Below are 25,778 nucleotides of genomic sequence, written 5' to 3' on the forward strand. Positions count from 1 at the left end.
GCCAATAGCAAGACATTTTTTAAAATGAAATACTGTTTTATGATTGGTGGTTGTTTTACTATGAAACCATAAAATGCTAGATTTCATGGGGGTATGCAAGACTTTCTCTGGTATAGCCTTCACTTTGGTACAAAATTTTTTTTCCTATTTTTTTAAAGCAACCCTATTAGCTGAAGGTACAAGAATTTTCATTACAGAAGATCCTAAATGAGAGCAATGATCAGAATTATCTGGAAAGCGACACACATGCACAACCTGATTCAGAAGGATCAGAGAAGGTTATTTGCCCCCTTGCAGATCTAGGGGGCCTGGGGCTTTTACATGAGCCCCAAAGGATGCACCAGATAGAAAATTGGCAGGATGACTGGAAATTTTCAAAATGCACAGGTCAATTGCAAATAATCTGATGCTGTTTTTGGGCAACTGCAGGCTAAAAATAGCCATGGTTTTCCTGGATGAGGCATTAGTTTGATGTTGGTCTTTGTAACCTGTATGTTTTTGCCATCTCTGCTCAGTTCCAATGATTTTTATTTCCTTTCACTTTCTGTACCTATAAGATTCAGAGTTGTATTAGAAACATTCGTATTTTCTTTCATTGATATATTTATTCACATATCATTTATTCACTCATTCATTTATTTATCCATATATCCTTTGCTTTCTTTCCATGACTTCATCAAGTTTCTTATTTAGAGGACAAACATTTATTGATCACTTTCTTTTCTCTGGGCACCGTATTAGGCACCAGGGATTCTAAAGGTGGGGGGAAACAAACTAAACAACAACAACAACAAATCCTCACAAAATAACATGTGCAATGTCGTGGGGGTGCAGACAAGCAAACATAATTACAAAAAATAATGCAGAGTGCAGTGGGAGTTCAGAATTTCAACTAGCTTGAGAGTAGAGGGGTACAAGAAGGTTTCTTAGAAGAGGTGGCAGTTGAACTAATTCCTGAAGGTATTGTTCAAGTGGGGAGGGTGAGAAGGGCATCCTAGGTAAAAGGAACAACATTTATGTTGTAAGGAAGCCAAGTTGAAAAGAAAGCCACATGCAGGCAAGCAAAGCATGTTTGCAAGACCTGCAGTTATTCTAGGAGGCTCTTGTTTAATGTGTGCCTGATATTGTGGATTTAATCATTACCTCACAAATTATTCTTCAAGATTCAACTTGATCATTTAAACACAGACTCTAACAGAGTTTCTGACTCACACTAGGCACTAGAAAAATCTTATTTCTGAACTCTTTGCTTTTGCATTTTCCCCCTTACCAGTCCCATAGTGCCTTGCAGAAAGTAGCCATTCAGTAAAGTTACCTCGAATTTAATCCTATCCCTCTCCACCCAGTGCCAGTTTAACTTCCTTTTCCACCTACAAAGACCCTGGGGGCCAGAAAGAGAGCAGTCTCTTCCCAAGGCCTCCTTGTCTTTTTCTGCTCGAGGAAATAGCTTGTGGTGTCTCCTTGGCTGTCTGTTTCTCCGCCTCTGGGGAATCTCCTCTCGTGTAAATCCTGCAATTAGAGGCTCCCACCCCCTCCACCAGAGCTACATCTGCCTCCCTAGATAGGCACCCATTTGATTAGGAAGAGATAATCACAGGGGCTGCTTCAGCCTACAGCTTGGTGAAGACAGGAAGAAATTCTGAATAAATTTGTGGTTTCAAGAGAAGGGCTCCCCCTCTCTCATCACATACCAGCTTCCTGTCTGCCTATACATTTGGACTCAAGGCACAACATTTTGATTCTTCATTTATTTTTTCAAAAACCATAGAAATTAGGCAATAAATAGGAATATGCCTCTTTTTTGGTAGATGAAGAATGTCAGCTGTGAGAGATGAAGCATTTGAACTTAGGTCATAAGGTTGATTGTCTAGCATAGACTTTGGATTCGATCACTGATTGGTTTTATCTCCTCCATAAGAGAAAGCAAGAGAAAGTAAGCAAAGCATTTTTTTCCCTTGAGATGATCTAATTTTGACTTGTGTGTGGGTGTGTGTTTGTACTTATATATATTATTAATTCGAATTATATATTCAACTTAACTTTTAGAAACATTAGAAATATGTGCAGAATGTACGAAATGTATAAAGTAGAGGAAAGCCTAAGGAAGAAGCCAAAGTCATTCATTATATCCAGAGATACTTCCTGGTTGATACATAATGTGTATATGTGTCTATGTAAAATGTCTACAAACAAGAATTATAATACACATGTGCACGCATAGTTATTTTCTAACTACATTTTGTATTGTAAACATTTCCCCAGGTCATTAAATATTCTTCTAAAACACAATTTGGTTTGACTCCTTTAATGTTTAGATCTATATCACTGGATTGTCTCCTTGCTGTTCAATTCAAGGGAGAAAAAAGCAAATCAAAAAATACTGGATTAAGAGGAAGAAGCTCTGTGTTCTAGCCCTAGTTCTGCCACTCTCTCCCATGAATCTCTGTTTGTCCATCTGTGAAATGGGATAATAGTTATCCTTTTACCAGTCACACAACCTTATTTGCAGACTCAGGTAAAATCACAGCGATGGGTTTGCCCAGGAACGTGGGATTGCCTGGTGCTGCCTTGATTATTATGTTGCCGAGGATTCCTATTGCTTTTTTCATCAGCCCAAACACAAGAGCCTCCCAGGAGGCGGGTTTTTTCCTTTTCTTGGCAGTGCTCACATGGGCAACACAGTTCATTGGGAGCACCTCTGCTCCAATCACCCTTCTGCATTGTCTGTCTTGATGAAAAATGACCTATTATTATTTCTTACCTTTGCGTTTGGGAGGCCCCAAAGAAATCAGTAGCCACATAAAATCGCTGCTGTTATTGTAACAGTATTTTCACTGATGGATTTAAGTGTGAGTTGTTTGCTATCCCGTCTGTCCTAGAGAGGCTGCTCTGCGGGGAGGCAGTGATAATGGTGGGAACGGGCACCTCCAGGGGCTGTGGCATGCTGAGTGGTTTTCCTGAAGCTGGGAAATGTGTGTTTGCACTCCAGGGGCATCTTGCTTTGTAGGATAAATGTACACCTACAAAAGTGATTTCAAAGATGTAACCCTTTAGAATAGATACTGCCTTCTTCCTGGATTTCTTTCTAATTTGAGAGATTTGACATTTTCATCCCCAATTTGATATTCGGCAGGCTCCTAATTCTTTGTGTTTTAATATTTTTGGTCCTTTTTAGGAATCAGCACTTAAAGGCAAAAAGTGAACAAATAATGCAGCTTCTGTTATGTCTTAAATGAGTCCTGTAATGTAATAAAATGCATTTTAATGTTTCCCCTTCCTTCCTTTCTTCCTGTCTTTTGTATTTTCTCTCTAGCTTCCATGCTTGAATTGTTTCTTCCCACTCTTTCTGCCTTCAGAAAATAAAAACAAAAACTTAGTGTCTACTACATTTAAAACAACAAGGTGTTAAGCATTGTGAGAAATCAAAGCTTGATGATGACATAATCTTTGCCTTCAGGGAAACCCACTAATGTACAATTTGCGGACACATATATGTTCTCATAAATTAAACAGCAGAACAAATTGGAAATATGTCAGGGAAAGTAGTGAGTAATAGAGTGACAGAACCTTGATATGTTACAACTTAGAGAGACCCTAGAATATCATGAGATGACTCCATCATCACCTTTATGGAGAAACTCAAGCCCAGGGAAGTAAAGAGTTTAGTCCAAGGTCTCCTTATGACCTAACCTGTGCTTTTGATTTATATTCCTGATGGTTTTGCACCTGAAAGACAGATTTAAACCTTGCTACTTACTGGCTATGAATGTACCTAACCTCTCTGAAGCTCAGTTTTTTAATCCAGAAAACAAGCCTTTGCAGGATGCTTGTGAGTGTGACAGTGGACTCATGTATGAAGTTCACCTGGCCTGGTAGTGTTTGGTACACACCATTTCATGCTACCCCTAAGCTGCATTCTCCTTTGGAGAGCCACAGGCACTAGTGTAAATCATATGCTTTCCATAAGCAAGCATACGCCCTCCCTCCTGTGAACCCAGATGGATGGAGATACACTTTGGGGATGTTGTCTGGGTATTTGTCTCAAATGCTAATGATAGCTCCCTTTGGCAGAAAAACAAACTCAGGCCAGTGGGGTTTTTAGAATATTAGTCCTAGGAGCCAAAGAATTGATCCATCAACAGGACCTGCTGAGCAGGCACCTCATACACAGAGCAGCTCAGGCACAGATGTCACAAGCACTGCCCTCTCACAGGGAGCCCTGGAACCATAACTTCCAGAACTCCCTTCTCCAATCTCGAACATGCCCCAGAGCTTTCCAATACTCACCTCCTCCCCACTTCTAGTTCCCACCAGGTATACATTTTAAAATCCTACACCTCAGAAAGAAAAAAAAAAGCCAAATATTACACAAAACTGTGGAAGAAATCTAACTTTCTAGAACCCTGGAAAATGCTTTATTTTTAGTTAGAAGAGAACTTTCTGTGCAAAGAGCTAACCACCCTGCCTATTCAGTAAGGCTAATCACCTGCTTGTTAAATTATCTTAGGACAATGAGAGGAACATGTGGCGAGTCTCTCTGTGAAAAAACAAACAAAAAACATTCCACTGATGAGTGGGTGAGGGTGTGCAACAGAAGCTGAGTCAGTGACACAGATCAGGATGCATGAACCAGGAATTCAAGATGCAGGAACCAGTCTATTCAAGAATAGACTGAGATACAGATGACGGCAGAGAGAACGAAGTCGAAAACTGAAACTGAAAGAGGAAAGAGGTGATGAGAAAGATGTTGAGACGAGGGTGTGGGGGAAAAGATACAAGTGGCACAGAAAGATGGTGAAAAAACACAGCTGGAGTATTAGATCACATAAGAGAAAAACATGAGAGGCGGAAGAACTAGCACAGACAACCAACACAGAGCCTGCAACCAGGGAAACCTGTGTTTCTTGCAGTTAGCAGCCAGCAGCCTGCAGCCAGCAGCAGGGGGCATCAGAACTCCACGGATAGTAAAAGATGCCAGGGAGCCAGTATAAGGAGAGAGGAAGTGAGAAAGAAAGAGAGAAAGAAAAGGGATAAGAAACCTTCCTCTTAACTTTGAGATTAGAGGGAAGAGAGAGCTGCTATTCCTCGGGGTCCTGCATTTAGTGGTAAGCCAATTCCCCCAGACATCTTCCTGCTCCCTGCTGACAGTGAAGGTATGTAAGTGGTTGTGGAAAATAACACTGAAGGCTTTCTCAAAGAGACCGAATCCAAGGGAGATGGCCTGGGCTTAAGCCAGCTGACTAACACTTAGGCATTCTGTTAGGCAGAACTCAGGTGCAAATAGCATATCTCCCTGAATGTAGTTTATCCAAGCATTTTCCTCTACTTCACCACCTCCCAAAAAAGAATTATTAGGAGCATACTAGGATATTGCATAGATAAGGAAGTGATGGAAAAGTGAGCCTTGAGGAAAAAAGACCAAAGGATTTATGTTAAGAGACTTTCGTTTTTGTTTTTGTTGTTGTCTTTTTCCCTCATCCATGCTGTGCCAGTCTAACTCTCCTAGCCCTCTCTATGCAGCAATCATTTCATTTGGTGTCACTTCCTCAGTCATTTACCAGAGATCAAGAACTCACTTTCAATTTCAGTTTAAAACCAAAATCCAGATGAGTTTTCTGATTGGCTCAGCTTGGACCATGTGCTCACCTTGGGTCAAAGTCACCGGAAGAGTGATATACTCTGATTGGCCCAATACTCTGAAGCCACACCCACACTTGGGCAGGCTTGGAGATGGGGGATCAGCACACCTGAGGGTGTAAGGATCTGTTGTTGATTGAAGGAGATATTAGAATCATCCCTGAAGCCACAGCAATTTAGGGCTACTAAGTACATCTTGAGTAAGTGAGTTGCCTGAGTTGCTCTGAGCTTGTTTTTCTCTTCTATCAAAAGGCATTAGTTACACCTGCCTTGCCCACCTCCAGGAGTTGTTATGGGGGTCTGATTAGAATATAGAGCAAATCACAGAGCCTCCTGCTAACAGGTGTGCAGACAAGAGCTAAGATGAAACGGACCAAATATGAGAGTCAGGAAACTTGCGTGCTGGTTTTAACTGTGACATAAACCAGCAGTATGAATTTGGGTAAGTTCCTTATCTCTCTGGATTTAAATGTCTCTAACTTTAAATTTGGGGATTTGACTGGGTCTGTTAACATCTTTGTAGTCGTTAGACCCGTTTGAGAGACCGAGGAAAGCTAGATAATTTTACTGCCCACCTCAATGTCTGCAAGTTCGTAATTTCCCTACAAATCTACCTCCAGAGATCAGGATAAGAACTCCTGGATTAGATAATCTTCAAGGTGATATCCGACTCTTCAACTGATTGAAAAGAGGGGCTGCATTCTCAGTTGGAAAAGACAATTCTGTGTATCAAGCAGATGTACGTCTTTCTTTGGTTTAAATCTCTTTCCCAGAAATATCATGCATGTTTCTCATTATCTCCTTCCTCTGGACTACTACTCTTTTCTTCTTTTTTTCCCCTCTACCACCTCATCGTTCCTCCGCTACAGGTAGTCAAGTGTGGATGTGATTGAAGTTGCGTTTCCATCTGTGTTAGCGGCAGGAAGTGTTACTATCATAGAAATAGATGGGACATATATCATCTCTTATCTGCACCTCCAAGAACTTAAATGATTTCTTTCCCCCAACCAAAATAAATCAAAAGAGAGGAATTTTAATTATAGTCACCAGGTGGTGAATTTAATACATCCACATGAGTCTCTGTGCTGGCAGTGTTGTCAGACGAGCTTGTCTCTCCAGGCAGGAGGATAATGGGATTGTGAGAGTCTGGGGAGGAAGAACTCTGGGGATTATAACAGCAGCTCCCTGGTGGCAAGGAAACAGCCAGGCAAGTTCTGTTAAATATAAAGACCAGGGAAACACTGCCTCACGTCAGGGTGTCAGGGTTGTCTCCACTCATGCTCTATCATGAATGGTTTCAGCAAGGGACTCATAGGAGCTGCTCAAATAGGCACTGCCCACCCAAGTCTGAGATGGGGGCTACACATCAATAATTTCCCCCCATCTATCAGTTTGAAGCAGCGGACAAAGCTCTAACTTGGACCGTAGAGTGATCTGGACTTACATCTACTCTTACAGCTAATTGTTAAAGTTTTTCAATTGATGAATATTTATTGGATGCCTAGTACATGCTAGGCACGGTTCTAAATAGCACGGATATATCAGAAAAATAATAGAGATTTAGAAATAAATTAAACATACACTTAACCTATTACCTAGTAACAATTCTACTCCTAGGTGTTTAATAAAAATGAAAATATATATTCACAAAAAGACTTGTACACAATGTTCACAGTGGCTCTATTTGTAGTAGCCCCAACCTAGAAACAACCTAAATGTTCATCAACAGGTCAGTAGATTAATTGTGATATAGTCATTACAATGGAATACTATTTACTAATAAAAAGAAACAAACAACTAATCATTAGGGGAATGTGAATGAATCTTGAAATTATATTCAATGAACGGAGCCAGACACAAAAAAAATACTTTTTGTATACTTCAATTTTTATGAATTTGAGAAGAGGAAAACTAATCTATAGTTACAGAAAGCAGATTAACGTGTTATGTAGGATTAGGAGTGGGCTGCAGAGAGCTTTCGGGGGTGACCAAAAATATTCTATATCCAATCACAGTATATTTATTTTTCAAAACCTCATGAAAATATGCATTAAAATGAGTAAATGCATTATAATTTTATGTAAAGTATAATTTGATAGAACTAGAAAAAAGGGAGAAATTTATTCCCAAAGCTTATGTTCTAAGGTTGCCGATAAATGAAACAAATTTGAAACATAATAGTGTAGCAGCTTGCAATAGGTGGTATGATGAAAAACATTGTTTAAGGGCTTAGTGAATTGCAGGAAAGGCAGAGTTGCTTTTTATATTAGAGAAGGCCTCTCGGATAAGCTGACATTTGAGAAGACCCAAATGCATATCAGACTAAGGGAGGTGCAAGTGCAAAGACCCTGGGGCAGTGGCGTATTTGTCCTAATCAAGGAAAGGGAAGTAGGTTGGTATGGCCAAGTAGAGTGGGCAAAGTGAAAGACAGTGGGTATAACTGTTTTATGAATGAAAATGAAACTTTGAAAATCTAAGTAGCATGTAAGGTCAAACATCTAGGTATAAGATTCCTTAAACTGATCTGAGCAGAAAACTATTACCCATCACACAATATTTTCTCTATCCACCTCTGCTCCCTGCTCATAGTCCAAACATGAAAGTGAAGCAGCAAGTAGCCCATGACAAATAGGTGCATTGCCAGCTAATGAATATTGGAGAACATGATACGTTGGAGAACCCAGTGGGTCTTGAAGGTCTGAGTCCCAGCAAATTCTCATGTCTGCATCGACTGCAGCAAGGTCAAAAGTTGGAAAGCAGGGATATTCGGTGAGTTCTGAGCCTCCAGCACAGAGGCCAGGGGAATTCTTGCAGCTGGCCAAAAGTGAGAAGTTGCTCAGCTCAGATTTGGAGCTTTCTACTGCTTTTGTGGAGATGCCATTAGGCAAATGAGCGGGTCTGAGAGAGGCCGATAAGGCGCAGGGAGAGAATGTGCTGGGCTTTTCAGAGAAGGTCGTTTGAAGCAGCCACAGAACAATAAAGCTGCTGGCCTGAGATAGGAAGGGCCTTGAAAAATAACCAAATGAGGGCCTCTTCCCTAATTCCTTGGAGCTGAATTTTATCAGGAAGGCCACTTGTGCTTACAGAAAACGGTAATCACTCACGGTGGGACACAAATTCCCAGCGAGACTGCAGTTGCAGATCAGGTCTAAATGTCCAGGATCCTGTCTAAAGGCGTGTTTCTCACTGTGAGGCCTGCCTGTTCTGTCCTCACAGCTTCTTTAGAGTTTCCTGAGCATCTGAACTGTCTGAAAATCGTGCTTGCCAAAGACTATTACTTTCTCCCAGAGGATTAAGCTTTGGATAATACCTAGGGGAGGCCACACTGGCTACGCCTTCTTCCATCCCTCCAGCTTCAATAAGCATGCATCGGGGGCCCGTGGTCACCTGCCCACCCTGTCTCTCAGGATTAGTGCTTAGGAACCTCGGAGTTAGGAGTACTGGCTCCTCCAATTTGCTTCTCTTTTTGAGCTCTATTTTTCTGTTGGGCAGTGGAAAAATCGTTGGCTTTGGAACTGGAAGACTTTAATTCTAATTCTGGCTCTTTCTTATATTTCTTTTATTTATTTATTACTTTACCTAAGTAATGACTTTTAACTGGCATTCAGTTTTCTCATTTTTGAAGGGGAGATTATAACTTTAATTCATAGGGCTATAGAAAGGTCAATTTTGATAATAATTTTGAGGTGCTTCATATAGTGTTTGATACATACTTGTAGCCCTAGACATACTGGACTGCTTTTATTTCTCAAACTTACTAGGCTTTCTCTGGTTCCAAGCCTCCTCTCACTCCTGTGCCGTTGCTTTCTGTTCTTCATGCCCCACCACTTCCCTTCACCTGGTTCTCATTGACTCATCTTTTTCATGTAAATTTAGACATCATTTCCCCTGGGAAATCATGCTTGATCATTTCCCTCTCTAGGCTCCCAAGGTACCCTGTTCTTCCCCAGTATAGCTTTGATGAAAATGATAATTTACTTGTCTGAGATGCAATCCATGAGAACAAGGGCTCCATCGGTCATGGACTGATGTCGAAGTTACTTATTTTCCTAGTTTATGTAACTTTTCTATGCTTTGTCTGCTTTGTCAACCTTTGACTCCCTTAATTAAATCATCCACATCCCCATGAGTTAAGTTGTATTAATCAGGTTATACAAATAAAGAATTGACATTCAAAGAGGTTAAGGAACTTACTTAAATTATAGGAGTTATTAGATAATGCTTACAATTTGTTTCCAGTTCTAATTCCAAATAATAAAAATAAGCATTTTTAAAAAAGTTTTTACATGCCACACAATATACTAAGCATCTATATTACAACCGTGCATTATGGTTATTATCAAAATCTGCATTTTATAGATGTGTCTGTAACCTCTCAGTGAAATTAAAGAACCCCCATACACACAAGAACAAATGGAGAGTAGGACATGGATTAAATTCAGTTCTATTAAACTATGCAGCCCATGTCCCTCACTAGAGAATCATGTTCTATTACACATTCTTTCAAAGTCTCAGTAAGTTTCATTGCACCAAAAAAATTCTTTCCATTCCCCAGCTACAGTTTTGCTGCTTTAATTAATAAATAAACTCATTTTATTTCTTGCCATTCTCCTTAGATACAAATTTCCTGCTCAGTATTCCTATAAACAAAATCAATGACACTGGAATGTGCATGCCAAGATATTGGAAGGTTTTGCTAAAAATTCCATGAAATGGGAAATTTCTGTTTAATGAGTGAACGGCAGAGAAGAGACCCACAATCTCTGTCCAAAGGTTGACTCTCAAATCTTACTACAATCTTATTTTCAGAGAAGAGGATGGCAAAAATAAGAGGGTTTTAACTCTTACATGTGGAGAAATTTTACAGGATTTAGGATTGTTAGCTAAGAGAAGGAAACTGTCTTTTTATGTATGTGTGTATTCTTGTGTGAGACTCTGCTGTGAGTTTAGTGATGTCAGAGAAGTTAGTTAGTTGTCTTCAAATATCAGAAACCGATCAGTGGGAGAAATGAGGATTCTGGCCTTTTCTTAATAAAAGGAAATACTTTAAATCAATTGGAGCACCTACTCCAAGTAGAATGGCTTCTGAAGCCATAAAGCCATTCATGGAAATATTCAAGCAGGGTTTACCTGAGATACTATAGATGAGATTTCTCCATAAATAGTTTGGATTCTCCCAAACTGAAATCCATTTGAGATGAGAGAAGTAGAGAAGATACATAACTTTGTGAGGATAGTAGACATTCCAAGAGATCTAGTCACCCTATACACACTCTTTTTTCAGGTTCCTTCCAATTCTAAGATTCCATTATTATACGAATCTAATTTAGCAACTTTTAACGATGTTGTGTATAATAAATTTTGATAAATTGGCTAGAAGAAAAAAGTGAGAAATGACCTATTTTTAAAAGCATCATGGACCCTTAAATGCATATTTTCTTGACTAGTCTATTGATAGGTTGTCTGGAAGATGTCTAATGACTCACATGTCTAGCAGTTCTTTGGGGCAGTTGGCTCAGATACCTTGTATATTAGGCTATTCTTCTATTGCTATAATGAAATAACTGGGAGTAAATAATTTATAAAGAAAAAGGTTTAATTGGCTCATGGTTTTGCAGGGTGTACAGAAAGCGTGGCACTGGCATCTGCCTCTGGTAAGGTCTCAGATAGCTTACAATCATGGCACAAGGCGAAGGGGGAACAGACACATCACAGGGTAGAAGAGGGAGCAAAAGACAGTGGGAGGGGGTTGGGGGGGAGGTACTACACACTTAAACAATCAGATCTGGCTAGAATTCACTCAGTGTCCCGAGGACAGCACCAGCACATGAGGGATCCTCCCCCATGACCCAAACACCTCCCACTAGGCCCCATTTGGGCAAGGACAGATATCCAAACTGTATCACTTTGATTCTGCATGCAACCTGTCCATATGGCTAGCTCAGGCTTCCATACATGACAGTTGGGTTTTAAGAGATTGTGAATGAAAGCTGCCAGCTGTCTCGAGGGCATCTTTAGAAATTGCAAATCATCCAATCTATTGGTCCAAGCATGTCACAGAGCTGGATCATATTTAAAAGGGTTCATCATTTCAAAGGGTGAAGAAATAGACTCTACTTACTGCTAGAAAAATGGTCAGTGTTACATTGCATAAAAGGATTAGAGAAATCTGTGACCACAATTTGAAATCTGCCACACTTGAGAAGGGACATTTCTTTAGCATCTTAATTAAATTCTTGTGGACTTTGTACCAATAAAAATAATGATAATTTATGCTATACTCAGGCATGTTTAAAAAAAAAAACTCCCAATTTTTACCTCCCTTTAGGCCCAGGAAACTACCATTCTACTCTCTGCTTCTATGAGTTTGACTATTTTCGATTTCTCATGTAAGTGGTATCTTGCAGTATTTATCTTTCTCTATCTGGGTTATTTCACTCAGCATATTATCTTCCCATTGAATCCATGTTGTTGCAAATTGCAGGATGTTTTTAAGGCTGAAAAATATTTCACTGTATGTATATGCCATATTTTCATTAGCTGTTCATCTGTCAATGGACATTTAATCTCCAACGTCTTGGTTATTGTGAATAATGCTATAGTGAACAAGAGAGCGCAGATATCTTTTGAAAATTCTGATTTAAATTCCATAGGTATATACTCAGAAGTGGGATTACTGGATCATGTAATAGTTTTCTTTATTTTTTTTTAGGAACTTCCATACCATTTCCGTAGTGACCACACCAACTGATTTTACCACCAACAATGCACAGGGCTTCTGATTTCCTTACATTCTTGGCAGCACAAGCTATTATTGTCTTCTTGATAATAACCATTCTAACAGGTATTCAGTAATATCTCATTGTGATTTTGATTTGCATTTCTCCATTAGTGATGTTGAGCAATTTTTCATATACCTGTTGCTGTTGGCCATTTGTATGTCTTCTTTGGAGAAATGTCAAGTCATTTGCTTTGCTCATTTAAAGAATCAGATAATTTGTTTTTTTGCTATGGAGCTGTATTTCTTTGTTGTAGATTTTTGGATATTAACCCTTTATCAGATAATATTGTTTACAATTAGTTTCTCCCATTCTGTAGGTTGCCTTGTAATATTCTGGATTGCTTCCTTTGCTGTGCAGCGGCTTTTTGGTTTGATGTAATCACACTAGTTTATTTTTGCTTTTTTTTTTTTTTTTTTTGCCTGTGTTTTTGTTGTCATATGCAAGAAATCATTGCCAAAGCCAATATCAAAAAGCATTTTTCCTATGTTTTCTTCTAGGAGTTTTATGATTTCAGGTCTTAGATTTCTAGTTTAATTTATTTTATGTTTTTGGTGATTTTTGTGCATGGCATAAGGATTCAATTTCATTTGTTCTATTGAATGTTCATATCCAGCTTTCCCAATGCCATTTATTAAGAGACTGTCATTTTCCCATTGTGTATTATTGACACCTTCATAAAAAATCAATTAACTGTATATACATGGGTTTATTTCTGGGTTCTTTATTCTGATGAATTGGTCTACCATGCTGTTTTGATTACTGTAGCTTTGTAATATATTTTGAAGTCAGAAAATAGAATGCCTCCAGCTTTATTCTTCTTGCTCAAAATTTATTTGGCCATTTCTTTCTTGGTTCCATGTGTATTTTAGGATTGTTTCTTCTATTTCTGTAAAAAATGTCTTTGGGATGTTGACGGGAGTTTCCTTGAATCTGTAGATTGCTGTAGTAGTATGGACATTTTAACAATATTAATTAATGTATTTTTTCTAGTTTTTAGAGTTATTTAATATCTAATTACTTTTTCCCTTTGATTTTCATAGCACCATCTCATATTAAGTGACTTAGGGAAAGTTGTCTCATACATTTGAGCTACAGATTCCTCATTCATAAAATGGAGAACATTCTTGCCTTATCTGTACCTTTGAGCTGTTGAAGATCTAATGGGATAATAAAGGAATGATTAGAAGTGCCCAATATTATGATATTTCAGTGATTTCTTTACATCAAGCATCAATAAAGGAAGTTCTATGTGATCATATTTCTTGAACACCAAATTTTCACGAAAGATTTATGAACTACTTCAGTGTATGAGTCTTAGATATAGTTTAGATTTTGAAATGCTTGATTTTCTGGAATATTGCATTGGTTTATTAGATAAAATAATTGATATCTGAAGTTGAGATTGTTGCAGAGAGTCTAGTTGGTTTGATTACCATGTCATGGCAGAAGCGCTCCACTCTATTTCATGTCAACTGAAGCTGAACAATATGAAAACACATAGTATTTAAACTTTAGCACCCTGGGGGACTGGGGATGGGGAGGGGATATCTTTGTAACATACTTCTACAGTTTGTATACCCACCCATTTACTATTCTTCGTAGTAACATTCTTTAAAGAATTTTTAAGTTCCTTAGGGAAAGAGTTTCAGGAACAGAAAGGAATGATGGGGGAGAATTATCATTTAGTCTACACCTCTTCTGCCCCAACATTGTTTCTAGGATGGCTCACTAAATCTCAGTGAAGGTGTTATGAATGGGACACATAAGGTCACTGACACTTGATGAAAGGCTCAGTTAGTGCCAGATTACAGATTCAGATTTAGGCCTTCTAAAACCAAAGCCCTATCTATCCAGTATACAATGCTGTGTTGCCAAAAAACAAGGGTCTTCGAGATGTAACTCTCTTATAGAAAAGAAGTCCCATTTGTTACCCTCTTGTACAAAAGAAATCCCAAGAGACTGAGTATGAAATTATTAGTGTGAGGAGAAGGAATCATAATGAATCCTTTGGGATCTGTGCAAAGAACAAAGGAGGTGCTTAGCGACCCAATCTGAGCTCTAGAGGCTGACTTAGGAGCAGAGAAAATAATCAAAGGCCGCTTCCATTCCTTAGAACAACCTCTCATCAATAATCCAGTGGTTACACAGTATCTGAAACTTTCTCTTTTTTTCTTTCTGCATTGTAGAGAAGTAAAAGAGAAAAATATTTTTGAACAGAGAGCTTCCCTAGTTCTACAGGCAACATACATATTTCACTTTTTAAAAGCTGCCAACAAATAGCGAGATTCATTTTAGCACTAGCATACCATAAATTTACTTGCTTGTTAATGCGGCATCCCCAGTTCATGTTTTTGCTAACCAGAAACATCAAAATGTCAATCTGTCCTAAGGGGTGTATCAACCTCATGATCTGAACTTGGTAGCAAGATGAGAGTATGGCCTGCTCAAGAGCATGTGCTGTCTCAAGAATCGAGACATATTAGAATCTTAATATTAGAGACTCCTACAGCAAAATATAAGAGTAGCAGAAGTAAGAGTTGTAGAATCATTGACTAATAGACAATTAGTGGAAGATAAAACTTTAGGATTTATCCTGACATGTTTTGCCTTTATTTTGGTAAAGCCTCCTTTTATATCCTACTGATATTGAGGGACAGATGGATTTGAAGTCCGGCATTATGTTAACATGATGATGAGCATCTCAGCCCACTGGAAGACAGAAAGAGGAGAGCCTGGTAGAGTGGCATAATTCAATTTGGCATTGAGAGGCTCTAGATACAAAATGAAGTCATAAATATTGACATTATCTCACTATTATCACTGTAGCAGGGAGTTTTGTTTAAGTATGTGTTTTTCTATCTCTTTCTTATTTTGGCCGAATGCCATTGCCTTTCCTTATGAGAATGTTCCCTCTCCAAGTCTCTGACAATGTTGTCTAGTGGGGCCTATCCAATCCCCAGTCTCCAGCCTGACAATTGGCTTATTCCATCTCCCTAGTTCTAGTTTATGAATAAGCTTATAACCCCAGTTAAGTGAAAATGAACAATGGACTTTGCTAAAACACATAGAAAAAAAGGTGCTTTTTTTTTTTCCTTGCAGTTGCTGATCTAGTAAGATGGTAACCTGATATGGTAGTAACCTGGCTATCTTGTATTAAGAGCCTTGCTGAGAAAGAAACTATCAGAAAGAGAAACAGAACCAACATGCTGACAGACAAAGGCAGACAGGTGTATTCCTCCTTCCTCAGACCCCTGAGGGTGAGGCAAGGCAGTGTGGTAGTAAGTTCAGGCCAATCCTCTGTAAGTGGTAACCCCACAATGAGTTGATGAATTGCACATCTGAAAAAGCAGGTTGCTAAAAGTTAAACATGCAATTACCATGTAACCCAGTCATTAGAATCTTAAGTATTACTCAATAGAAATGAAAGCATATGTCCATACAAATACTTCTATGCAAATATTCATAGCTCCTTTATTCATAACAACCAAAAGCTAGAAATAAATGTTTATCAGAAAATAATTGGATTAGAATGTTTTTTAACATAAAGTAAAATACTACTCAGCAATTTGGAGGAATAAATCATTGATACACACAACATGAGTGAATCTTAAAATAATTATGCTGAATAAAACACACAAAAAAGAACAGCTATGATTCTATTTATAAAAACCTCTGGAAAATGCAAACTATGTAACAGAAAAAAACTCAATGATTGTCTGAGGACAGAGGTAAGGGAAATGTTTGAGTTCGGGAGAAATTACAAAGGGATATTAAATTTTTGTAGGTGATAGGTATGTTTATTTTCTTTTTTTTTTTATTATACTTTAGGTTTTAGGGTACATGTGCACAATGTGCAGGTTTTTTACATATGTATCCATGTGCCATGTTGATTTCCTGCACCCATTAGCTCGTCATGTTTATTTTCTTGATTGTGATCATTGTGATTGTAGCGATACATATGACCGAAATTGCATGCATATCAAATTGTATAATTTAGATATGTTTAGTTTGTTGTATGTCAATTACGCTGCATAAAACTGTTAAACATAAGGAAGGTAAAGCCTGTGTTGGCCTGAGTACCCTAGTAGAGCAAAGAATCTCTTCCACCAAGAGTTGACCCATATCCATATGAGACTTGCCACAGTATTGTCACATAGCAAATCATCTCAAAATTCAGTCGTTTAAACATTGATCATTTATCGTCACATTTATTGGTCTGTGGACTGAATGCATCTTGGCTGGGTTAGGCTGGACTCGAGGATCCAGGCTGCTGGTTAGGTTCAGATCTGTTCCAGCTATCTCTTATTCTTAGAGCAGCAGCATCAAAGGAAATGAGTTCCGCCCTACCTATGCCAACCTGGGGCCAGGTAGAAGGGCAATAGCTATCTAGACCATTTTATTTTCATGGTGTGTCACAAAAGTACAGGAGCTGAAGCCAAACTGAATCACCATGTGTTTGGCCTCTGCTCATGTGATGCCTGCCAATGTTTGATTGGCCAAAGCTAGTCATAATTAAGCCCAACTTTAATGGGGTAAAGAATAGATTCAATCATATTGGGAGGAAAAGGGAAGTGAAATATTTGTTGAACAATAATTTAAACTATCACCAATATGTATCATAAACCAAAAAGCAAATCTTTGAATGTTAGATATTTGTGGGTTATTTATTGCAACTGAGACATGAGAGGCAAGGAAATGTCTCAAATATTTGTAATATTTGGGGACTCTTTATTACAACACATGAATTATTTCCTGTCCTAAAGATAATTTCAGATGTACATGACAATCTAGTGGTACTCAGAAGTTTTAGTTTTGTCAGGCAAAAAAAATTTATTTACTTAAACTCATTTGAGTTAAGTTTCTGTTACTTAAACTACAGTTGTCCTTGTTAATGTAATTGTGGGAAACTATAATAATCAAAGAGCAGAGTCTAGCAAAACAAATGATGTTTATCGTTAGTTGAGCAACGACTATTTACCAGTCACTTCACATTAGTTATTTCAGTTAAGTCTCATCACCAAGATGCTAGGTTGGTATTATACACTATTCCCTTATTGAGAGAACTGAAATTCCATGTCCCAAGAAAAAGAGTTTAGAAGCAAAGCCAAATCTGTTGAAGCCAAGACCTATTCCCTTTCCAGTTTACCATGTTTTTGCTCAGGAGACAATCAATGAAACATGGCACCAGAGGCATTTATGATCTTTCTCTGTGTCCAGACAGAGCCAGAGCTAATTTCTTTCTGAGAGATGACCATGTATTTTGTGTTTTTTAAAGCTCTGTCCTCCCATCTTCCTAGATTGATATTACCAGTGCTTAACTGCACTTAGACCTGAAAATCATTCTTCAATGTAAACAATATGGTGCATATAGGAAAAGCCATGGATGTGCTGTCCGGAAGTGTGGCTTGGAATCTCTGATCTTCCATTTAGTAGCTTTGAGACCACGGAAAATCCACATAAACATTTAGTGCCTCAGTTTCTTCCTTTACAAAGTAAAAAAAAAAAAAAAGTGTCTCCTGTTAACCTGATTTGACAGTTAAAATGACAAACTGAAAAGAAGTTTATAAAGTACTTTAAAATGTGATGTAGGATTAATGTAACCATCATAATTACAGTTACTAATAATGATTCAGAGGGACTAATCTCTATCAGTAGGATTGTAGTTGTTATAACAGATAGGCGCAGGGAAATTTGTGGCTAGAGGAGGATATTCTTGCTGAATGGCTCTTAATTTAGACCATATAGACAGAAACTGTCTATGTCTTTACATAAGACATTAACTACTGCTACATCAAGAAGACACTGTGCTATATCTATCCCTAAGGTCTCTAATTACCCAGCACTTTCTCCAGCAATCAGCAGCCCGCTCAGTGATCATCAAAAGATCTTCCAATACCGGCTGTAAGGTTTTGTTCTTTCCTCTAAGAAGTCTTTATTAACTCTTCTGCCTCTGCTGAGTCTTGGAGGCCAGGTAGGTGATTAATGGCCTCTGAATTATGATCCAACCGGAAAGGCTGTTGGTGGAAATTTACACTCAGTGTGGTAAGCTAGAATACTTTCAAGCCAGATACTCAACATTCATTGCACAATTTAATTGTAAAGAGTAGTAGTTAATGAGAGCACAGGGGAAGAGGGTAAAATAGGAGCAGAGAGTCTGGGCTGAAGGCCAGTGCTCTCAGCAGTGAAGTTCCATCTGGGATGGATGAATCATGGAGTAGACAAATTACAGCACTGGAACAGGATTTTCATCACCATTATATTTTATCAAGAAGGAAACTAAGGCACACAGAGAGTAATGAGGAAGCATGATCATGATGGTAACTATGATGATAACAACAACTCCCTTTAGTTTTTGTACTTTCTATAAGTCAAGCTCTAGGTAGGAAACTTGACAAGCACCAAAGCTAATCTCAAAAGCAACATTATAAAGTTAGATATGATTGTCAATGTTTTACAGATGAGAAAAGTTGAAGTTTAGCAACATCAAAAGACTTGTCCAAAATCATGAAGCATCTTGATTCCGGGTATAAACAGGGTCTGTCTGAGCTTCAAAATTTTTCTCCTTCCGGTATGTCACTTATGTTCCTTCTGCCATTACTCTTTACTGCTACCAGCAATGTGGAGTTAACTGTCTACCAGGCACTCACTCTGTGTATATCTTCTCAGTGTTATCTCCATTTACCAACAAGGAAGCTGAGCTTTGGTTTGGGTTATGTGCCCAAAGCCCTGTGGCAAGCAAGAGGCAGAACTGGAATTTAAAATCAGGTCCTTCTGACTCCAGGGATAATTATCTTAGCCACTGCCATAACTGGCTACAGCTCATACTAATTACCAACACTGTGGCCATAATACCCAATGTTATGGTTCAAACCCCATTTTTAATGACAAACTTCCTGATTTGGTGAGAAAAGCTAGTCAGTTTGAAGGTAAGATGAGATGAGATGGGGAGCAGAACGTAAAGAGTGTGCATTTTTCTGTTACTACTGCACCAATATACTCAATTCAATGGTATAAAGGAGACCCTGTTTTAATAATTGACTATGACATTTATGAACCTGTAGAATCAGCAGGGATCAAAGTTAAGGAGTCAGCCATTTCCTACACTAGAAGAATCTTGGTTCTTAATGAAACCACATTGTCCTTTCAGCTGATTAGAAAATTGGATGAACCAGACTGCCAAGATGCATGCAAACCTCTGAGCCCTGCTAAGTGTCCCTAAGTAAATAAATTACAAAAATAAAGTATCTTTTTTACTTGCATATAAAAACAAGCAAATGAAAGCCGTTTGCATAATTGCTTCAAAGGGCTCCAACCAGCCATTTCCATTTGCAATTTCATATTTCAATAAAGTTTTATTTATTTTCATTTGCAAATGAATTTGCTGCCTTTGAAAAGAAGTCTTGCTGCTCTGATTGGTGCCAGGTGGTTGGGAGGAGCTTCCACTCCCAACACTGGCCTTTTGGCTGAACAGATGACCTCCAAGCTTGTCTGCTTGTCTTCCTTTTCCCAGCCGCCTCTGCCTGGTTTTAACGTATGTATGCATTTTAAAATTCTGTGCAATTGCCAAATTGCCTTATTTCCTAAATAGAAAAAAAAAAAAATGTGCCAGCATTCATCCATTTAATACATATGTGTTAAATACCTACTGTGTGCCAGAAACTGTTCTAAACACCAGAGATATAGCAATAACAAATGTATTAGGTCCTTTTTGCATTACTATAAAGAAATACCTAAGGCTGGATAATTTATAAAGAAAAGAAACTTAATTGGCTTATGGTTATGCAGCCTGTACAGGAAGCATGGTGTTGGCCTCTGTTTCTGGCAAAGCCTTAGGAAGCTTCCAATCATGGTGGAAGGTGAAGGGGAGTAGGCACATCACATGGTGAGAGCAGGAGCAAGAGAAAACAGGGAAGAGGTGCCACACATTTTTAAACAACTAGATCTCACATGGACTAATGGAGTAAGAACTCACTTATCACAAAGGGGATGGTGCTAAAGCATTCATGAGGGATTCACCCGCACGACCCAATCACCTCCCCCGAGGCTCCACCTCCAACATTGGGAATCACATTTCAGCATGAGATTTAGAAGGGACAAACATGCAAACAATATCAACAAAACAGAGAAAAATCTTAGTTCTCATGGAGCAAAGGATCCAGACAACAATTTGTGTTTATTTGGAGTAGATGTTTGGGTGGGGGGAGGGAAAGTAGCATTAAAATATTCCACCACAGTGGGTAAAGCATGCCTTGAGGTCCTCATTGTGGGAAAGATCTTGGAGTGCTTGTGGACTAGAGAGGTTGTGTGGCTGGGGTGGTCTGGGCAAGGGAAGTATATTGGGAGATGAATCTAGAGAAAGAAGCAGGAAACAGAGATTGGGAGAGAGGGGATTATGCATGCTTTAGCAAGTGTAAGGGAGAGCAGATTGCAATGAAGAAACAAAACCAAATATTTGTAGAGTATTTCTTTGGTAGGGCAGAATACATTCTTTGGAAAGATATTTGGATACCAACTGGATTTCTAAATCCTTGTCATTTGTGCATACATACATTTTCTAGTCTTCCGTATCTGTAAATTATAGTGGGAATGGTGGTAATTGATGCAACTCAGCATTCTTGAATGTTGAAATTCTCTCTTGACCCAGCCAGTGCCCATGAGAGCACTAAGAAAGGTATATTTTCACAGGGGACAGGCAGAGAAGGAACAAAGTACGCTCATAGGTATTCTTTATTCAAAATTCCAGAATGATTAGATAGTGAACTAAACTGGGCCACGTGGTTGACTGCTTTTGCCTATACCAGTGCATCGCCTCTGTGATGAGAAAAGCCAAGTCCAAAGAGAAACTCAAAGAAAGAGACATTGGAGATAAAGGACTTTCTCCCTAAGAATAAGAGTTTAGCTTATTAATTTGTCAACCTATGGTATTTCCTTGGCTCTGCCTAGCTTCAAGTTTGGTGAAGGTTGGGAAATTTTAACATAGCGTTTTTAAGGAAAGATTTAAAAAAGGGAGAAAAATAGAGTAGATGAGAAAGAAAGAGAGATTGCTTCTAGGATTTCAAAGAAAAATGCTCACAGCCCTCTAAGGATGAAGTTAGTAACAAATAACCCCTTGGAAGAGTTTCACATCTATATTATATCTTGGACTAACTTTTCTTTTTGGGACAGTTGAGCCTTGTAGGTTTTGAACAAATCAGAAGAAGAGAGAAGTCTCAAAGTCAGAATTCATGTTATTAAGGCAACTGGGAACTGGTGTAAATCATTAGACCAATTAAAAAGATCTTATTTCCACCTCAAATTTGTAGCTCAACCCATTACAAAAAAAATAATTTGTCTTAGCATCACCAAAGATGAGATCAGGTAAAATCTCCTTAGAAGTAGAATGGTTGATCAAATGTATCACTAACTGCTTAAATGAGATAAAATGCACTTCCAATGAGTCCCAGAGCCCTAGATCTATGAAACACTGGAAGGGACATCAAGTGACAATCTCATTGAGTCCCTGCCTCCGTTGTGACCACATAAAAGGTGAACTAGAAGACAGTTACTTTACATTCCGTGGCCAGACTTGTTTTCACACCCCTTATTCCAAAAAATGCTAGGAGAGAAGGCATGAGGCATAGTGTTCTTCCAAATGGTTAGGAGCTTGGCCCAAGCAACCCCCATATGGAACTGCTTACCTGGTAATAAATATTGTCACTAGTGCTCATGGCAATTACTGTCTGTTGCTTATGAAGGACAGTGATTTATGGCTGTGTTACATGTCTGGATTGGGCAGAGGAAAAAGAATGCCTAATGTAAGGCTTAAAGACTAGGCTGTGTTTTGACTGTGGTCAATAACAGCTATTTCATTACTCTATAACAACCATCAGATTTTCCTCTGACTCACTTCTGTCTTTGTCCACTGCCTTCCTCTGCCTCTCTCTCTCTCTCGCTCCATTTTTCTCTCGTCATCTCTCAGAGGTTCAACATAATCAGCCTAGCTATACTTGTGTCAAAGGGAAGATAAAGAAAGAAGAAGGAAAGGGACATTATCTAAGTATCTTTAATGTATGAGGTACTGGGATAAATACTTTCATGCTGTTTTTTCCATTTAAGATGCACAATCATGCTGAGAGGGGTAATTTACCCCCATTTACAAATGAGGAAACTTGCTAAGAGTTCACAGAGTTGGTAGGTAATAAAGTTGGAATTCAAAATCAGATCCATCTGACTCCAAAGCGTCCTCTTTCCATGCATCCTCTTTTACATCACTCTTCTCCATCTGTCCAGTAGATCTTCCTGCTTCTTGTCCTGGGTATACACAACAGTACGTTCATTTAATAAACATTGAGCTTCTATTATATGTTAGAATTGAAGAAGCAAAAGTATGTAATACAGCTTGTTCACCATCAAGCAGCTCCCAGCCAGTATATGCACGTGTGCTTGGGGCTTAGGGCTGATAACGAATGCACATTAGTAAGTACATCTTAATACAGGATATTTATGTATTTATGCATTCATTATTTGAACAAATGCTTATTAAGTACCCATTCTGTGCCAGGCATTATTTTGTTTATCAATCCTGGCTGCATATTAAAATAACCTAGTGTACTTTTTAAGAAATACTGATCTTTGGCCCATCCAAGTAATTCTATTTAATTGGCATGGAGCAGGCCCCTGGCATCAGTATGTTTTAAAAGCCTCCTAGGCAACAGTAATATGCAGCCGGAGTTGAAAAGCACTCTTCTAGGTTCTAGAAGTGAAGCAGTGAGCAAACAGGAGAAAATGTACTCAAGATATTCACAGGATATGTGTCCCCCTTATTCAGATAGAGGATGTGATAGATAAAGGAAGAGAGAGGAAGATAAAGCTGGAAGGCTGGATTGTGCGTTAAGTCTTCTTAAGCCTTAAGTTCAAGGCAATTTGGATGATTTGAAGCAGGGGAATTACATAAAGACTGAGATAGCTTCACACTCTACATTTCTGTGATCTGCACTAAAGACTTTCCTCTGGTTGCCTGTGGATAAGGATAGTCAAGGCTGGAAGCAAGGAGGCTAAATGGCATTAGTGACAGAGGTGATGGGAAAATGAAAATCCTCATCAAATGGAGCATGAAAGTAGTGGGGTTGACTTAGAGAGGTCAGTGCTGTCTAGAGTCTGTTCTTTCAGGTTTATGGCTCCAGAACCTCTACTTTAACTCTGCACCAAAGGGTAATGGGATTCTGGAGGAAAAATGGCATAGGGAATGTGTACACCTGTGAAGGACAAGGGAGTAGAAGATATGGGCTTTCCCCCTGCCTTCACCATTTTCTAATTGTGCCCGTGAGAGCATGTCACATTACCTTGCTGACCCTTTGTGTCCTCATCTTTAAAGGAAGAGAGAGGAAGATATGATAGCTACATTCATTTCCTTAGGGTTCTGGGAAGGATTAAATGAACTGCACTACATGGAAGAAATTCTTAGACTCTAAAAAACTTTGCAATGGGGCTTCATTTTCTAAATCCCCTGAACCAGTATTAGACTGTAAGGGGTAACTATGTGGGCCACATAGGGGGTCAGGGCTGTCAGACTCTACTTCCAGGAAAGAGTTAAACACTCCTTGTATGGACTTTAATGTACTATCAAATCCAATCTCAAAATATCTTCATAGGCATCATGTTTGTCTCTCCCCAGTTTTGCAGCCACATCAGTTTCTGATTAGACTTACAATTTAAGTGGGGAAGTGACTTTGGAAGAGACATGCGTGCTGTCAGCAGATGGGAGAGAGGACAGAGAAAGATGGAGAGAGGCTGCTGTAACACCTGTTCTGGTTGGGATTCTGAATGAATATGAAAGGCAAGCAGAAACCCAATTAGTAACCCCTGAACTCACTCCGTGTTATCTCTGCAAACACACACTCTCTTCCATCCTGTGCTTCCAAAGGATAGCAGGCTTCCTGACAAGCTATTGCAAAGAAGGATGCAGACCCAGAGGAAAGAGAGGATGAAGCAACTCTCAGTTTTTTTATGCCTCGTCCAGCATCTCTAACTCAAAATTTTTTGTGAGGATTAGGCATTTTCTGCTTCTGAAAGCATAAAAGAAGATAATTATTTCTGCAATGTTCATAGTCTCTTTTTGCTAAGTACCTACTATGTGCCATACGGGCATGCCTTTTAAAGCTTTATTATGTGCTGGTATTTATTATTCTCATTTTGCAGATAAGGAAACTGAAATTCAGAAGGGTGCAATTGCTACCCAGCTATGGAATAAAGGATCAAGGACTTCTTGTGTCTTAAGGCATTCAGTTCTCAAACTAATATGAGAGGGAGGTAGTATTGTTATTCTTTCCATTGTTGGTTACCATTTTGCCTAGCACCCCTATTTCCCTCTCTGCAGTGCCTCTCCCTGTGAGAGGAGTATTTTCTTGATCACTGAAGGCTGACTAGGCGATGCAGAAGGTGAGTGGCAGTGACAGATGTCACTGTTGAGTAGAAGCTTCAAGATTTTGAATGGGCTTTGTTATACCTCATTTTTCTTTGCTATTAGACTAACAAGGTCTGAGATTGAGTCTGCCCAGTCAGCCTAGTTTTGTCAAAGCAAAGACAATACAGAGGAGAGTCATAGCCATACACAGACATATACATGTGAATTCTGAAATTTGAGGTCTGTATGTTACACAGTGTAGCCAAGCCTGAACTGACTAATGTGCCCATTTGAGAAGACTGAAGTTAAGGAAAGGTAAATAGGTGCCCAGCTATATAGTGGTGAAACTAAAACTTGAAGTCAACGCTGTCCTACTCCAAATTGTGTGATCGTCACCATTGTATTACTCTTTCTCTCCAGTTCTCATTCTGAGGTTTATTCTGTATTTTATAGTGACAGCTTTAAAATGAAACACACACACACACACACACACACAAAAAAAATCCAAACAACTAGTTTAAATAGGTATAAGAGTAGGTAGGTCCTCGTTAAGAAGAAAATTCAGTTAGGGCAGTGATTTGTATTTTCAATGAACATACAATCTATCTAGGGATTACGTTAAAATGCAAATTCTTTTACAGTAGTTCTCGGGTAGCCCCTAAGATTCTGCATTTCATAAAAGATTACGGAAGAAGCTCATACTGCTGGTCCTTGGTCCACTCTTTGAGTGGCAGGGACCTACATGATGCCAGTCACTTTGCTATGGTGATGATAGAAAGATAAAATAATGCAGCCTTGCATAGCCATTAGGAATGCCAGGACAGGACTGGGACTAAGGTCAGGCAAGCAAGGTAATAAGGGGGCAAAGTTTAAGAGGGAAAGTAGACCAAGGGCTGAACCTGTACCCTGAGAGTGTCACCTAATTCAGTCCTCTGTGGTGTTTCTGGGCTGCTTCTAACAATTGAATTTGAAAACTG

The sequence above is a fragment of the Hylobates moloch genome, unplaced genomic scaffold, assembly GCF_009828535.3.
Source record: "Hylobates moloch isolate HMO894 unplaced genomic scaffold, HMol_V3 SCAFFOLD_10, whole genome shotgun sequence".
In the NCBI taxonomy this organism is placed as follows: Eukaryota; Metazoa; Chordata; class Mammalia; order Primates; family Hylobatidae; genus Hylobates; species Hylobates moloch.